A 12,080-nucleotide genomic window follows, 5' to 3' on the forward strand; every position below is an offset into this window, starting at 1 on the left:
TACACTTCCTCTATCTAGGTCTGTTTCATTACACTTCCTCTATCTAGGTCTATCATTACACATCCTCTGACTGCCATTACACTTCCTCTATCTAGGTCTGTTTCATTACACATCCTCTAACTAGGTCTATCATTACACAATCTCTTGCTAAGCCTATACTATCTACTTTTCACACTGGTGACACCTACATTTCAGAAGAGTGTCACTGAAGACCACACCCATCTGTAACTCACCTATCAATCAAATGCAGGATGATTTTGTTTATAAAATTAGTTCTTATTTTTAACTCCCCTTATTACTGCCCCTGATTACTGCCCCTGACTGATGGTCCGAGGTGTGTTTAGAGTAGAGGTCACCGGTGTGAAACAGTTGCTCCGAGTACGTAAGTTTTCCTACGGCGAAATTGTTTAAAAAGATATGTGTAAGTCTTCATTTTAAGCAGCCTGTTCAGTATAGTGCCCTGTACGGTTTCAAGCATTGTGTAGAATCCAGTTTTGCGCTGAGCAGTATTTCCAGGAGTGTGTAGAGTATTGTGTCCGGCACTGTGTCCATCTCTGTGTCCGGCACTGTGTCTAATGCTATCTACTGCAACGTCATAACCAATAATTGGTCGATAACTCTACGGCACGGGTCACCAAGAAAGACCTTTGATTTGGGATAATTTATGATAGACAAATTGGAATAAGTACCCTTAAAAAAAAAGGTACGTCAAAGAAATATGATTAAAGTATCTATGTATAATCTATTAATCTAATTTAATCTTTTTACAAAGCTTATATCAACTCACTCTGTAGGGTCAAAAGTTTGTACACGCCATTTCTTCAACATCCCAATCTGGGATCAAGCTGAAATTTCGCACAATTTTTCGTTTACAAGACAACACTATAATCAATGAAAACAAAAATTAGTTAATTGGTAATTAATTATTTTATTTGGCAAAGACCGCATCACAAACGAAGAGAGAGTTATTACTTCGATTGGATCCCAGGATGACCTGATAACTATTGTAAAAATGCAAACTTAAACTCTATGGCCCTATGACAATGTCTTCGGGGCTCGCAAAGAGCTTTCTTCAGGGAACAGTACCAGGAAAAAGAATAACAGACAGAGAAAGGATGGGAGGACAACATAAAAGAATGTACGGGCCTGCCATTGAAAGAGGTTCTATCCAAGGCAAAGGACAGAGAGGAATGGAGAAAGACGGTCAACAAATCTTGCCTGGTGCCCCCATCAGTCCAAAAGACTAAGGGATAGGTGAAGGTGATCTCGAACAAGGGAAAGAAATTGTACTTGACTGAAGTGGTGATATAAGTCGCCGCTCTAATTGAAACAAACAACTATACAATCTTCTCGAGTCATAATTACCTCAGTAGCATAGTTGTGAGCACGTCTGCCCGAGTTGGCGTGAGATACCAGTTCGAATTTAGGTCGCTAATTTTTTAAATTTTTTTGTGTAAAACTTTTAAAAACCAATTACGGTAAAATTCGCTCAGATATCTCTTTCTTTCTTTGCCCCCCCCCCCCATTTTCCCAACTGGTCCAGATAAGTGATAGGATCATAGCGTAGTGAAAAAGTGATAGGATCATAGCGTAGTGAAAAAGTGATAGGATCATAGCGTAGTGAAAAAGTGATAGGATCATAGCGTAGTGAAAAAGTGATAGGATCATAGCGTAGTGAAAAAGTGATAGGATCATAGCGTAGTGAAAAAGTGATAGGATCATAGCGTAGTGAAAAAGTGATAGGATCATAGCGTAGTGAAAAAGTGATAAGATCATAGCGTAGTGAAAAAGTGATAGGATCATAGCGTAGTGAAAAAGTGATAGGATCATAGCGTAGTGAAAAAGTGATAGGATCATAGCGTAGTGAAAAAGTGATAGGATCATAGCGTAGTGAAAAAGTGATAAGATCATAGCGTAGTGAAAAAGTGATAAGATCATAGCGTAGTGAAAAAGTGATAGGATCATAGCGTAGTGAGAAAGTGATAGGATCATAGCGCAGTGAGAAAGTGATAGGATCATAGCGCAGTGAGAAAGTGATAGGATCACAGCGTAGTGAGAAAGTGATAGGATCACAGCGTAGTGAGAAAGTGATAGGATCATAGCGTAGTGAAAAAGTGATAGGATCATAGCGTAGTGAAAAAGTGATAGGATCATAGCGCAGTGAAAAAGTGATAGGATCATAGCGCAGTGAGAAAGTGATAGGATCATAGCGTAGTGAAAAAGTGATAGGATCATAGCGTAGTGAGAAAGTGATAGGATCATAGCGTAGTGAAAAAGTGATAGGATCATAGCGCAGTGAGAAAGTGATAGGATCATAGCGTAGTGAGAAAGTGATAGGATCATAGCGCAGTGAGAAAGTGATAGGATCAAAGCGTAGTGAAAAAGCTAAAAGCATGAAATAGCGCTAAACAAAAACAGTTGTTGAAAATATTATCGATCGCACAGATTGATTAATTATTATCTATTATTGTTGGTCAAGATCTACTACAAATTTATTACCTGACTGACCCAAAGTAATGGATACAATTACACTTTGTATAAGCTTTCTTTTTAAAATTATTTTATGTTTTTCGTATTTTTTTTATATTTTTTTTTATCGGCCCTAAAAAGGAGAAAAGACTCTATTAGTTTTGTGTGGAATATCTGTCCGTCCCGTTTAGATCTCGAAAACTAGAGAAGATAGTGAAAATCCGACACTATAATATTTTAATCCATCCAGGGTTCTGATGCAACGGCTACTTTTTTTCTTTTCTAAAAGTGAAAAATCTAAATTTTAAAATCACGTATGCAAGCAGTTTTCTCACAAAAAAAAAAAAACACCACTTACAACTATTCACTATTAATAGTAATAAACACTGGAGGCACTTTGGTAGGGGAGATACCCACCTACCATATTTTAAGCACATTTATGCAAATGGTTTTAGATTTTTGTCAATTTTTTTTTATTTTATAACAAATATACCGCCAAGTTATGTAAGTTCTGTCATACTGACTACTACATTTACACACAAAAAATCTATTTAGTATGCATATAAGATGTACATAATTTTAAACAACAATTAATAAGTAGTTTTTCATAGTATCGCGTGAACTGCAAACGTACTGTAGAAGAGAATAGTTATATATAGAACACATAACTTTAAGATATTTTTTTCCAAATATAATATTATTGACGATTTGAACAAGAGACTGACCCTTTACAAAACAATTAGATCAGTTCGATATTCATTTTAAGACATTAGTTAGGCCAGGTTCACATCTAACTTCACATTCCCTTTCACCTATCCTTGAACCGCTGGGGCACCACACAAGATCTGTCAACCTTCTTTCTCCATTCTTCTCTGTCATTTTTCTTTGATAGAATTTCATTTTTATGTTCTTTCTGAAAATATTGAAACCTGCCTTTTTACCTGCCTGGCTGGACCACTTCGGGAGCCGATTTTGAGTTTGTGTTTCCACACAAACTGTCTTTGTAACCTTGTTTTAATTGCTTTTTCTCTTTCTTCATTCATGAAATGAGTAGGCCGTAATTGTCTTTTTTTTTTTTTTTGAAGTAACGTCTGTAATATATAAGATAATCTTCCTTTATTCCATTGTGTATTCGACTTTCTACCTCTGTCTCTTTTTCTTATCAGTGTAAATTTCTATGTCTATTCCTCTGTCTCTCCATCTGAGTCTTCTTATCATATCTTATTTTATCTTAACAGACGTTACTTCAAAAAAAGAAGATGATTACGTCCTACGAGTCATGCATCTAGTGTTCTGTCTATATGTCTGTCTTCTTAGTCAGACTGTATTTCGCTTGCCTCTCTATCAGTCTCTCTCTCTCTCACTCTTTGTCTGTCTTCCCATCTGATGATCTCTCTCTCTCTCTTTGTTTGTCCTTCTGTGTCTTTCTCTCCATCTGTCTCTCTCGCTCTGTCTGTCTCGCTCTTTCTCTATTAATCTGTCCCTTGTCTGTCTGCCTCTTTCTGTCTCTATCTTCGTTTCTCTCTCTCTCTCTCAGTCTCTCTCTCTCTCAGTCTCTCTCTCTCAGTCTCTCTCTCTCTCAGTCTCTCTCTCTCAGTCTCTCCCAGTCTCTCTCTCTCAGTCTCTCTCTCTCAGTCTCTCTCTCAGTCTCTCTCAGTCTCTCTCTCAGTCTCTCTCTCTCAGTCTCTCTCTCTCAGTCTCTCTGTCTCAGTCTCTCTCTCTCTCTCTCTCAGTCTCTCTGTCTCAGTCTCTCTCTCTCTCTCTCTCAGTCTCTCTCTCTCAGTCTCTCTGTCTCAGTCTCTCTCTCAGTCTCTCTGTCTCAGTCTCTCTCTCAGTCTCTCTCTCTCAGTCTCTCTCTCTCTCTCAGTCTCTCTGTCTCAGTCTCTCTGTCTCAGTCTCTCTCTCAGTCTCTCTCTCTCTCTCTCTCTCTCAGTCTCTCTCTCTCAGTCTCTCTGTCTCAGTCTCTCTCTCTCAGTCTCTCTGTCTCAGTCTCTCTCTCAGTCTCTCTGTCTCGGTCTCTCTCTCAGTCTCTCTCTCTCAGTCTCTCTGTCTCAGTCTCTCTCTCAGTCTCTCTGTCTCAGTCTCTCTCTCAGTCTCTCTCTCTCAGTCTCTCTGTCTCAGTCTCTCTCTCTCAGTCTCTCTCTCTCAGTCTCTCTGTCTCAGTCTCTCTCTCAGTCTCTCTGTCTCAGTCTCTCTCTCAGTCTCTCTGTCTCAGTCTCTCTCTCAGTCTCTCTCTCTCTCAGTCTCTCTGTCTCAGTCTCTCTCTCTCAGTCTCTCTCTCTCAGTCTCTCTGTCTCAGTCTCTCTCTCAGTCTCTCTGTCTCAGTCTCTCTCTCAGTCTCTCTCTCTCAGTCTCTCTGTCTCAGTCTCTCTCTCTCAGTCTCTCTGTCTCAGTCTCTCTGTCTCAGTCTCTCTCTCAGTCTCTCTCTCAGTCTCTCTGTCTCAGTCTCTCTCTCTCTCAGTCTCTCTGTCTCAGTCTCTCTCTCTCAGTCTCTCTCTCTCTCAGTCTCTCTTTTTCAGTCTCTCTCTCTCAGTCTCTCTCTCTCTCTCAGTCTCTCTCAGTCTCTCTCTCTCTCTCAGTCTCTCTGTCTCAGTCTCTCTCTCTCAGTCTCTCTGTCTCAGTCTCTCTCTCTCTCAGTCTCTCTCTCTCTCAGTCTCTCTGTCTCAGTCTCAGTCTCTCTCTCAGTCTCTCTCTCTCTCTGAGTCTCTCTCTCTCTCAGTCTCTCTCTCAGTCTCTCTCAGTCTCTCAGGCTTACACACTTATGCTTACATTCATTTTCCTTGTTCTGTGTTGAATCTATCCATTGGTGTCTTCCGATTCACTGATGTGTGTCCAGTTATCTACCAGTGTATGCCCTTATCCACTGGTGTGTCCTTTTATCTACTTGTGTGTCCTCTTATCTATTTGTGTGTCCTCTTATCTACTTGTATGTCCTCTTATCTCATGGTGTCCTCTTATCCACTGGTGTGTCCTCTTATCCACTGATGTGTCCTCTTATCTACTTGTATGTCCTCTTATCTACTTGTGTGTCCTCTTATCCACTGATGTGTCCTCTTATCCACTGGTATGTCCTCTTATCTACTTGTGTGTCCTCTTATCTACTGCTGTGTCCTCTTATCCACTGGTATGTCCTCTTATCCACTAGTGTGTCCTCTTATCCACTGGTGTGTTTTCTTACCTACTGGTGTGTCCTCGTGTACAAATCCTACCAAAACAAACAAGCAAATAACAATAAGAGACGGAAACAATAACCTCTTCCTCTGTGTGTGTGTGTGTGTGTGTGTGTGTGTGTGTGTGCGTGTGCTAAGAACAAGAGAAAAGCTTGATTAAACATTTTCATTAAAGCCAGCGATTCAATCTTGTCCAAGTCATTGCCAACTCCAGTCAGACATCAGAAATATCTTGATGAGAGAGAGAGGGTTGGGAGAGCATAGTACTGTGTAACTAGATAAACAAAGATCTAGATAGAGAAAAACATATGATTAGATATTTGTACACTTTAAAAGTCCTGTATTTAACATCTACGGCAACCGAGTGAATGATTGCTAACTATATTTCATTAAAGGGAGAAAGTTAGTCTCACTCATTGATAAGTTTCTTATTAATTGATATTTCATGGTTTTGTTAGTCTATCTGAGTCTATCATATCATTACCCTCTCTGTTTATCTGTGGTGTATAATAATATAATTATGCAAAATATTGAAGCCAGATAAATGTCTATTATAATTATATATTTAATGTTGCAACTCAATAGTCACTTATTGGGCATCTCTTACATAACATATACTTGTGGAGGTTTCTCTACTAGTGATTTGGGAAAGTTCCTTTGGACCCTTCTGCATGTATACAGTGGCGTGGGACTTATGACTGAGTGAAGTACATGAACAGTTTTTTTTTTTTGTTTTGCGTTGATTAGCCCACCTTGTGGTACATACAAACAGTATTAGGAATTCAAACGCACAAACAAAAACATTTATATTTCTTGGAACCTTTCCAGAACTTATCAGAAGCATTCGTCTCAACGGTTATAGGGCGATTCGGATCAATAGTATATACGGCGGTTTTTTCAAGCTCATTTTTCATCAAACTTTCAAATGTTCTTTTGACTTCTTCAGGGACAGGAAATTGTTGATTTCTTGTTAACAGGCTATTTTTTGTTGAGAAGTTAGGTATCCACTGTGAGTAGTAAGCCAGAAGACCCACTACTCGTTTCTGTTCACGCATGTTCACGGGTAATTCCCTTAGGGCTCGAAATCTCTCAGGATCCGGCTTAAGTTGTCCTTTGGAAATCACGTATCCTAACAGTCTCACTTTAGCAGTGCTAATTTCACTTTTTGTTTCATTAAAAGTGATTCCATACTTTTGAGCACTATCAAGAAAGCGCTGTAGGTTTCGGTCGTGTGATTCAGGGTCCTGACAGCAGATGGTCACATTGTCCACATAAGCAAAAGTATCAGTGAGTCGTTCGTCATCGATGATTTTGTCAATCGTACGCTGAAAACAGGATACACCATACGTAACGCCAAACGGAATCCGACGGAATAGATACAGTTTCCCACATGCTTCGAAGGCTGTGAACGGCCTTTCCTCTTCTTTTATGGGAATCAGATGGTATGCACTTTTCAGGTCTAAAGTGCTATATACAGAGTACTAGGAATTTTTTTCTGCTAGTTCATCAATTCTGGGCATAGGGTAGGCGTCTAGTAGAGTGAACCGGTTGATGATTTGACTGTACTCTATAACCATTCTTCTCTTATGTCTGTCATTTGTTGTGACTAGGACTTGTGCACGCCACGAAACTTAGATGGTTCAATAATCTCATCCATTTATCAGTTGTTGAATTTCCTTCTCTATAAACTCTCTATCTGGAAATGAGTATCTGCGAGACTTTGTAGCCACTGAGGTACAGTTTGGTGACAGATTACTAAATAGGCTAGGAGCCCTTACCCTCGCTGGCTGGAGAGTACTCAGGCACAACGATGGTTTCTGACCATCGAAAGGAATAAACAGAATTTGGTGCAAACTTATTAAGTCAAGTCCAAGAATGACGTCGGAGCACAAATTGTCTAGTAGAGAAAGTTTTAACTCCTTCGTATCGTTCATCTTCGAGTCGTATGTTAGCGCAGACATGTCCTTGAGTGATTCGAGATAGATGGGTGGATAATTATATGCTGTATCGGTTGTCGTTCTTATGTTTACATGTGCTTGTAACTCGTCCGTAAGAATGTGTTTACGAAATGTGTTCTGTGTAGTCATTCAGTGTGTTAAAGTCATACTAAGCGGACATGGGTTTCGACTCAGTTATCATTATGTTTATAACAGGCTTCAGGGGCGGACTGTAAATTACAATCGGCCCTGGCATTTCAATACCATCCGGCCCTTAAATTGTATATTATATGATGGACATCCATTTCGAGGTTCAACTGTCCTCAAAGTCATTATGTTAAGTTTGATAATGTGTCGATAACTGATCGCATGCATACAATGAACTCTACCTTTTTAAGAACTATAGTAGGCCTTACGTTGCTTTTTAAAAGGATGAAGGATGTAGACCAGGGCTGGCGAACCTTTTTCAGTCCGAGTGCCAATTAATTTCAATTTAAAAACAATGAAGATTGTTGCGTGCCCAGTAGGTCTACTAGTGACGCCGCTGTATAGAAGAAGTGCTACAACCAGTAATTCAACTGCATGTATAAAAACAGCTTAGTAACAATATTACTTGTTTATTCAATTTTATTATCCTGACCTACAGATTTGAAGTCTTAGGGCAGGTCACTCAGTGCGACTTCTGCTGTTGTGTGGTAGACGATAACAGTTTGATATCTGGTGTATACCGTGTATTCTTCAAAGTTACACACGCCGCACTTAGTTCATCGGTCAAGCAACTTCTGGCATCTGATTTAATATAATTCATTGTAGAAAATAAAGATTCGCATGAGTAAGTAGACGAGAAAATTGACAGAATGGATGTTGCTACTTTTATCAGAGAATTGAAAGTTTTAGGCAGGTCATTCCAAACTTGAAGGATCTCATTTTCTGCTAATATCTGAGGTTCTAATGATCCATTTAACCGTTCACTTTCAATTAATTCAAGTCGTATTCGTAAGTCAATAAATTTCTGTCTCCAAATTGCGCTGGACTGAAACTCAACAAGTTGCATTTCAAAGTCGTGTAATCCCATCCAAGAAAACATGGTCAAATCCAGAGTTTCAAAATCTACTGTATCTGGATATTTTATAAATTTGGAGGTGTACTCGAATTTTCGAAATAGTTCAAAACGCAGTGAAAATTGTTCAGCAGTTGTGTCAATTATCTCTAAAAACAATCTTTTCTGAAAATCTTTGCCGGCAGTATCATGAACTTTTAAATCATCATAGAATTTCTTCAGTCTGTTAAAATATTTAAATTCTTCCTTCTCTATGTCACGTTTGTAAATCTTCAACTTTTTCTCAAATGCTGTCAAGACGTCAAATGCCTGATCGACAGATTTTCCGAAACCTTGCAACTTCGTATTAAGTTCATTTAAATGGGATGAAAAATCGGTAAAAAAACATTAGTCTGATAAGCCAGTCAACATTTGTCAATTCTGAGCAATTTTGTTTGTTATCATCCATAAAGATTCGAATTTCATCAAGGCATTCCACAAACCGTTCCAGAACGTGACCTCGGCTTAGCCAACGTACGTTGTTGTACATTAATAAGCCAGAGTAACTGGACTGAACTTCATTTAGCAGCTGTTCAAATTTTCTCTTATTCAAAGCACGGGCAGTAATGAAGTCTACGGTTTTTGTTACACATTTCATAATGTCTTCAAGTTCCTTTAAGCCGTTTTTTGAACATAGGGCTTGTTGGTGCACAATGCAGTGAAAAGTTATTAGTGGGTGTCCAACATGTCCTGTAAACAAAGTAACGAAACCTGTATCTTTTCCAGTCATACTTGGAGCACCATCAGTTGTAATAGAAACTATTTTTTTGATATCTACACCTGCATTTCTGAGTTCAGTCACAACAGTTTGACATATATCTGCACCTGTTGTTGTCGTTGGTAAAGTTGCTAATTTTATTAGTTCTTCGTGTATTTCATTTCCTTTGCTATATTTGGCAATGATGGCCAGTCTAGCGGACGATGTCACATCAGTACTTTCATCAAGGCAAATAGAATAGGCTTGACATGCATTAATATCTTTCTTTAATTGGTCTTGAATATTAACGTGCAATTTCATAACTCTCGCTTTAACCGTGTTTCGGCTTATTGGCAAATCCTTTATTCTCTGAATGATTTTATCCTTGTTTTGAAAGTCTTCAAACAAATAAGACGCACATTCTAACATTGCTTCCTTGATATAATCACCGTCACTTAAAGGTTTTCCATGCTTAGCTATAATGTTTGAAACTTCAAAACTTGCAGCCACTAAGTTAGAAGAACTTTTAACAAAGTTTACAAAAGAACTGGATTGTGAAATCGCTTTTTTTATTTCACGCGATATATGTTCTTTTTGCTCATCCTCGCTTTGCCTAAAAGCCAGCTGTGATTGGACTCATAATGACGTTTTACTAATGATGTCCGACAAACAACACTTTCCAAACACATGGCACATAAGGCTTTGTTTTCTCTGTGAATCTTTCCATATCTTTCAATCCACCACTCTTGAAAAGGTCGGCCACTTCCTTCTTCTTCATTAAGTTTTCTTTTTTTTATTTTTGAGAATGACAAGTTATGGTAATTATTCTGATAAAAATTTATTGATGGCAACGCTAGCAATCGATGTAAGACCGACACGTTTTCAATATCAACAAAATGGCGGAAGCTAAGGAGATCTCGTTCAAATACGAGATCTGTCTTGAAAAAATTTTATTATGCCCTATGCTCCCCAAATGAAACATAGTCATATGAAAAAATTATATGGAATATGATCCACTAGCGCTTCTTCCATATTATGTACAGTTCTCGGAAATAATTGAACGTTATTAATTATGGTAATTTGAGATATCCGTGATTTTTCTAAAAAACACATTTCTTAATATCATCGTCGTCGCGTGCCACACAAAATCGTTTCGCGTGCCACCTTGGGCACGCGTGCCATAGGTTCGCCAGCCCTGATGTAGACTATTACATTATTTCGGAAAGTGTGTTAGATTAAATTACCATTATACTATAGAGTCTGTAAAGATGTTTTAAAAAAAAAACACGACGCACAGACGGCCTCTTTTACAATAACTTATAATTATTATTATTAAAAGTTTAATACATTATATAATGGCATTCATGAGGCCCTTTAGGTGTCCCTACCGGAGCATTTGGGTACCGGCCCACCGGGCATTGGCCCGAATGCCCATATAGCCAGTCCGCCCCTGACAGGCTTCCATAGGAAATAGGTCAGGTCCTTCCAAAAGAATCCCAATAGCTTCGTTCGTCTACAGCAGAGGACGATGGACAATCTAGTGATGGTCAAGTTTGGACAGTTTAGGAACAAAGTTAACGTGAATTGTTGTGTAACCCTTGAACTTACATTAGTGTCTTATGTGTTGTTGGCACTGTCATCTCTTCAGCACTGAATTAAAAAAAAATTCATAGACATTTCTTATATTTTGTTTTTAAACATAAAATTACTTGAGAATAGTTTACTCTGTCATGTGCATACTCTCAGTCTTTCGCCTTGGAGAGAAAGTCCTTCAATGAGAGTCCCGTTCATTCTTTCATAATGTCTTCCCATCGCTTTATCTGTCTGCCTCTTCTACACCTTCCTGGTACTTTTCCCTGACGGAAGATCCTTGCAAGCCCTGACGTCATTGTGATATAGTCATAAAGCGTTAATTTTGCATTTTTTGTTTTACTGTAGTTAGTGGATCGCGCGGCCCAATGGACCTCATTCACCAATCGTAAACAAACAACATTTAGTCACGTCATAATATTGATAAAACAACGGCAAAAAAAAAACAACTGTCACGTGATAGCCATGGTGTACTAAAATTAGATCGTAATTTTATATAGAAGAGATAGAGTGGCAGTGACATTGACATGTTTTTGGATGTTCCTTCAGAGTTGAAGATAGTTTACTTCCTAGTCCAAACCTCCCGCAGGACGATGGGGGATGGGAGCGGGCAGAGTTTGAACCCGGGACCATCGATAAATCCCAACGACAGTCCAGCGCGCAAACCGCACGACCAGGAATTGTGGAACTGTGGAATTACAGTTCTAGGCTCTTTCTCTAGTAGCACTAGGTTGATTTTTCAGCAGGGCGTCTTTGACATTTATTTTTTTTATCTTCTTACATTGTGTCGCCATCACATTTATTAATGTCGCTTTCTTTCACTTTTCCTATTTCACTTTATTCCATTGCTTAGCAGGAAAAAAAAACAATTTTAACAAAATACATTTTTTAAAAAGACAATACCTCCAATATACAACTTCAAATAAAATAAAATAATTTTTAAAAAATATTTTCGTTCAATGTTTTTTTTTTTTCTAAGTCTATCAAGCCAAATTTTGATTTATTTTTTTACTTTGAAAAATTATAACTGTCAAAGTAATGTTGTCCATGTTTTTGAGATCAGCTGTCCAGGTTGCTGCTGGGTCCAGGTTCCTGGATCCAAGTTCCACGAAGGAGTG

General features: G+C 38.6%; 1 protein-coding gene across 6 annotated transcripts in view; it reads left to right on the plus strand.

The window, feature by feature from the left end:
- The first annotated feature begins 297 nt into the window (after positions 1–297).
- LOC106059522 (transmembrane protein 233-like) overlaps positions 298–12,080 on the plus strand; it is a 22,638-nt gene continuing 10,855 nt past the window's right edge. The window contains exons 1-2 of one of the 6 annotated variants that reach the window (XM_056045193.1): positions 298–378; positions 12,026–12,080. The exon at positions 12,026–12,080 is cut by the window's right edge and continues 12 nt beyond it. The gene's annotated coding sequence lies outside the window, so the exon portion shown is untranslated. Of the gene's footprint in view, positions 704–12,025 lie in introns of all 6 variants that reach the window. The other 5 variants (XM_056045192.1, XM_056045194.1, XM_013217165.2 and 2 more) reach the window with 5 other exon arrangements.

This window comes from Biomphalaria glabrata, chromosome 10, assembly GCF_947242115.1.
Source record: "Biomphalaria glabrata chromosome 10, xgBioGlab47.1, whole genome shotgun sequence".
In the NCBI taxonomy this organism is placed as follows: Eukaryota; Metazoa; Mollusca; class Gastropoda; family Planorbidae; genus Biomphalaria; species Biomphalaria glabrata.